The following is a 5,781-nucleotide window of genomic DNA, read 5'->3' on the forward strand; positions in this document are numbered from 1 at the left end:
ATTAGGAGGAGGTGAGAATTATGTATCCCTGATGTCTTTGTATTAGGAGGAGGTGAGAATTATGTATCCCTGATGTCTGTGTATTAGGATGAGGTGAGAATTATGTATCCCTGATGTCTGTGTATTAGGAGGAGGTGAGAATTATGTATCCCTGATGTCTTTGTATTAGGAGGAGGTGAGAATTATGTATCCCTGATGTCTGTGTATTAGGAGGAGGTGAGAATTATGTATCCCTGATGTCTGTGTATTAGGAGGGGGTGAGAATTATGTATCCCTGATGATATGCTTCTGATATTCCAGAGCCGTTTCACACACAGAATACAAGCACGCTATAGGACAAGAAATTCCTGCCCCGTAGAGCTTAGAAACCAAGCTGTGTGTTGGGAGACGTTCTGCCTGCAACAGCGTACCTATATATTTCTATAAATACTTAGATTGTAAGCTCTTCGGCACAGGGACTGTTTTCCTAATGTTTATTTTTATGCAGTGCTTTTTTGTAAAAAAAACAAACAAAAAACGTTGCCAGTTCTGAGGCCGCAGACAGCGTTCCCAGAACTAGTGTCCAGTGTGCCGTGACCTCCCCACCCCCCCAGTGTCTCATACTCCACCTCTCCCCCTCCCCACACCTCTACCACTCTCCCACCACCTCTCCATCCCCACCTCCCTCCCCCCACACCTCCACCTCCCTCCCCCCACACCTCCACCTTTCCCCTCCTCAAACCCCCACCTCTCTCCAACCCCCAAACCTGTTTTGTGGCATAAACCCCCTGTAAGTGCAATGCTCAGAATAACAGTGGGAATGTGAGAGACCAGGAATAAAACATTTGTACATTTAGATAACAGAAAAAAGTTGTCAGTCCGGCAGTGGAAGGTTTGAAATAAGGTGAGAGGATGTGAGAACACATTTTTACCTCTACGTTTTCTTTAACAGATATCATATCTTCATCAATGAGCCATTGATATGCCATCTAAACAGAAAAAAGACACTTAAAATTACCATGTCTATTAATATGTCTATTAGGTGTTAAGGCGTTACAATTCTAAGAGTTATATAAGACAAGTGGGCATACACATCTTATACTATATTAGTGAAAGCACTGTATGCCTGCATGCATGCCTGCCTGCCTGCCTGCCTGGATGTCCGGTGTCCCTAGGGGCAATCTCATTGGTCCCTTGGCCCGCCCGCCCCCGCACAACCTCTCATTGGCCTCACACACACACACCACCCCCTTGGCCCGCCCCCCACACCCTCTCATTGGCCTGAGGCGGAGTGACGGGCCAAAGGACCACAAAAAAAAAACACACACACACACACACCTCTCCCCCTCCCCGCTCCAAATCACCTCTCCCCCCTCCAAATCACCTCTCCCCCCTCCCTGCTCCAAATCACCTCTCCCCCTCCCCGCTCCAAATCACCTCTCCCCCTCCCCGCTCCAAATCACCTCTCCCCCTCCCCGCTCCAAATCACCTCTCCCCCTCCCCGCTCCAAATCACCTCTCCCCCTCCCCGCTCCAAATCACCTCTCCCCCCTCCCCGCTCCAAATAACCTCTCCCCCCTCCCCGCTCCAAATCACCTCTCCCCCCTCCCCAGCGGCATCACCTCTCCCCTTCCCCGCTCCAAATCACCTCTCCCCCCTCCCCGCTCCCTCTCCCCCCTCCAAATCACCTCTCCCCCCCTCCCCGCTCCAAATCACCTCTCCCCCCTCCCCAGCGGCATCACCTCTCCCCCTCCCCGCTCCAAATTACCTCTCCCCCTTCCCGCTCCAAATCACCTCTCCCCCCTCCCCAGCGGCATCACCTCTCCCCCTCCCCAGCGGCATTACCTCTCCCCCTCCCCGCTCCAAATCACCTCTCCCCCCTCCCCAGCGGCATCACCTCTCCCCCTCCCCCAGCGGCATCACCTCTCCCCCTCCCCGCTCCAAATCACCTCACCCCCTCCCCAGCGGCGCTCAAACTCAACTCTCCCCCTCCCCAGCGGCATCACCTCTCCCCCCTCCCCAGCGGCATCACCTCTCCCCCCTCCCCAGCGGCATCACCTCTCCCCCCTCCCCAGCGGCATCACCTCTCCCCCCTCCCCAGCGGCATCACCTCCCCCCCTCCCCAGCGGCATCACCTCCCCCCCTCCCCAGCGGCATCACCTCTCCCCCTCCCCAGCGGCATCACCTCTCCCCCCTCCCCCAGCGGCATCACCTCTCCCCCCTCCCCAGCGGCATCACCTCTCCCCCCTCCCCCAGCGGCATCACCTCTCCCCCCTCCCCAGCGGCATCACCTCTCCCCCCTCCCCAGCGGCATCACCTCTCCCCCTCCCCAAATCACCTCACCCCCTCCCCAAATCACCTCACCCCCTCCCCAGCGGCGCTCAAACTCAACTCTCCCCCTCCCCAGCGGCATCACCTCTCCCCCCTCCCCAGCGGCATCACCTCTCCCCCCCTCCCCAGCGGCATCACCTCTCCCCCCCTCCCCAGCGGCATCACCTCTCCCCCCCTCCCCAGCGGCATCACCTCTCCCCTACCCCCGGCGCGGGGAACAGGCAGCTGCCACGCGGCGCGTAAGATGGCGGACCCCCTTCCTCCCTCGCGGCGCCGAGTCAGACGGTGGCGGCGCCCGGAAGTACAGGTAGGTGTCGCTCCCCACCTCCGGCGCCAAACGGAACTGAGAAAGGGCGCATCAACTGAGGTGTGTGTGTGTGTGTGTGTGTGTGTGTGTGTGTGTGTGTGTGTGTGTGTGTGTGTGTGTGTGTGTGTGTGTGTGTGTGTGTGTGTGTGTGTGTGTGTGTGTCACTGTCCACTGCCCCCCCCTCCTGTCCACTGCCCCCCCCCTCCTGTCCACTGCCCCCCCCTCCTGTCCACTGCCCCCCCCCCTCCTGTCCACTGCCCCCCCCCCCTCCTGTCCACTGCCCCCCCTCCTGTCCACTGCCCCCCCTCCTGTCTACCCCCCCTCTCCTGTCTACCCCCCCTCTCCTGTCCACTGCCCCCCCTCCTGTCCACTGCCCCCCTTCCTGTCCACTGCCCCCCTCCTGTCCACTGCCCCCTCCTGTCCACCTCCCCCCCCTCCCCCTCTCCTGTCCACTGCCCCCCCTCCTGTCCACTGCCCCCCCCTCCTGTCCACTGTCCCCCCCTCCTGTCTACTGTCCGTCCCCCCCTCCTGCCCCCCCCTCCTGTCCACTGCCCCCCCCTCCTGTCCACTGCCCCCCCTCCTGTCCATTGCCCCCCCTCCTGTCCACTGCCCCCCTTCCTGTCCACTGCCCCCCTCCTGTCCACTGCCCCCTCCTGTCCACCTCCCCCCCCCTCCCCCTCTCCTGTCCACTGCCCCCCCCTCCTGTCCAATGCCCCCCCCTCCTGTCCACTGTCCCCCCCTCCTGTCTACTGTCCGTCCCCCCCTCCTGCCCCCCCCTCCTGTCCACTGTCCCCCCCTCCTGTCCACTGTCCCCCCCATCCTGTCCACTGTCACCCCATCCTGTCCACTGTCCGTCCCCACACCCTCCTGTCCACTGTCCGTCCCCACACCCTCCTGTCCACTGTCCGACGCCCCCCCCCCTGCCTTTGACGCCCCCCCCCCCCTGCCTTTGACGCCCCCCCCCCCTGCCTTTGACGCCCCCCCCCCTGCCTTTGACGCCCCCCCCCCCCTGCCTTTGACGCCCCCCCCCCCCTGCCTTTGACGCCCCCCCCCCTGCCTTTGACGCCCCCCCCCCCCCTGCCTTTGACGCCCCCCCCCCCCCTGCCTTTGACGCCCCCCCCCCCCTGCCTTTGACGCCCCCCCCCCTGCCTTTGACGCCCCCCCCCCCTGCCTTTGACGCCCCCCCTGCCTTTGACGCCCCCCCCCCTGCCTTTGACGCCCCCCCCCTGCCTTTGACGCCCCCCCCCCCTGCCTTTGACGCCCCCCCCCTGCCTTTGACGCCCCCCTCCCTGCCTTTGACGCCTCCCCTCCCCTGACTCCCCTCCCTGGTGCTCCCCTCCCCGGCGCTCCACTCACATCACCTCCCACACACTGACTGACACACACAACTTATTGACACACACACACGCTGACTGACGCACACACACACGCACACTAACTGACGCGCGCACACACACTGATGACACACACACACTGACCTACACACACACTGACTGACACACTGACACTGACTCACACACACACACTAACTGACGCGCGCACACACACACACACACACACACACACTGACTGACACACACACTGACTGACACACACACTGACTGACACACACACTGACTGACACACACACTGACTGACACACACACACCGACTGACACACACACACCGACTGACGCGCACACTGACTGCCGCACGTGCACACACACACCCACACACACACTGACTGCCGCACGCGTACACACACTGACTGACTGCCGCACGCACGCACACACTGACTGACGCGCACACAAACCCTGACTGACGCACGCACACACGCACGCACACACTGACTGAGGCACACACTGGCTGTGTGTGCGTCAGTCAGTCTGTGTGTGTTTGTGTTTCTGCCTCAGACTCACTGACGCGCGCGCAATCACACAGTGACTGACGCACACATGCTACATGAAGCTGTGAAGGAGGGAGGGAGGGGGGGGACTGGATTGATGTGAATGGGGGACAAACAGAGAGAGGGGGGAGGAGAGAGAGAGGAACGGGAACATTACATCCCGGGCAACGCCGGGTCTCTCAGCTAGTCTACTATATATTTCTGAAAGTGTCCTATGTGTCCGGGTCTGTATGTGTCTCCCTGTGTCCCTCCCTGTGTCCCTAGCGGCAATCTCATTGGACCTTGGGGCCTTGGGCCAGGCCAATGAGATTGCTCCCTTGGTCCGCCCGCCCGCCCCCCTCTCATTGGCCTGAGGCGGAGTGAAGGGGACACACCACACACACACACACACACACACACACACACACACACACACACACACACACACACACACACACCTCCTCTCCCCGGGTCTCCCGCTTTCCCGCGCTTTTTCCTCCCCCCCCCCCCCCTGCCCCGGCGCCGCTACAGTCAGCGGGGGAGCGGAGCGAGCGCCCGGGACACACACACACAGCACGCGGCTCTGGCTCTCCCTCACCCGGCGCTCTCCTTCCCCCCCCCCAAAAAGACACACACAGAGAGCACGCGGCTCTCCCCTCACACAGGCGGCTCTCTCACCCGGCGAGGCCGCTCTCTCACTCGGCGAGGCCGCTCTCATACCCGGCGCTCACCCTCCCCCCCCCCCACACACAGAGAGCACGCGGCACTCCCCTCGCACAGGCCGCTCTCACCCGGCGAGGCCGCTCTCTCCCCGGCGCTCACCGCCCCTCCCCCCCCACTCTCACCCGGCGCTCCCCCCCCACTCTCACCCGGCGCTCACCCCCCCCCACTCTCACCCGGCGCTCACCCCCCCCCCACACACACACACAGAGAGCACGCGGCTCTCCCCTCACACATGCCGCTCTCTCACCCGCGAGGCCGCTCTCGCGGCGCCGAGTACCCAAGATGTCGGCGCCCGGGACACAGCGGGGGAGCGGCCACAACACGCTGCCTCCCGCCTCAGATCCACGTGGGAACTGCGGATGGGTGAGTGAGCGGCCTTCACCTCCCCTCCACCCCCCTTCACCTCCCCTCCACCCCCTTCACCTCCCCTCCACCCCCCTCCCCTCCAGTGTCAGTGTCTCCCCGATACCCCCCCCCCCCCTCCGGCGCCGCTACAGTCAGCGGGGAGCGAGCGAGCGCCCGGGACACAGCGGGGGAGCCGGCCACAACACGCTGCCTCCCGCCTCAGATCCACGTGA

Source organism: Ascaphus truei, chromosome 7 (genome assembly GCF_040206685.1).
Source record: "Ascaphus truei isolate aAscTru1 chromosome 7, aAscTru1.hap1, whole genome shotgun sequence".
In the NCBI taxonomy this organism is placed as follows: Eukaryota; Metazoa; Chordata; class Amphibia; order Anura; family Ascaphidae; genus Ascaphus; species Ascaphus truei.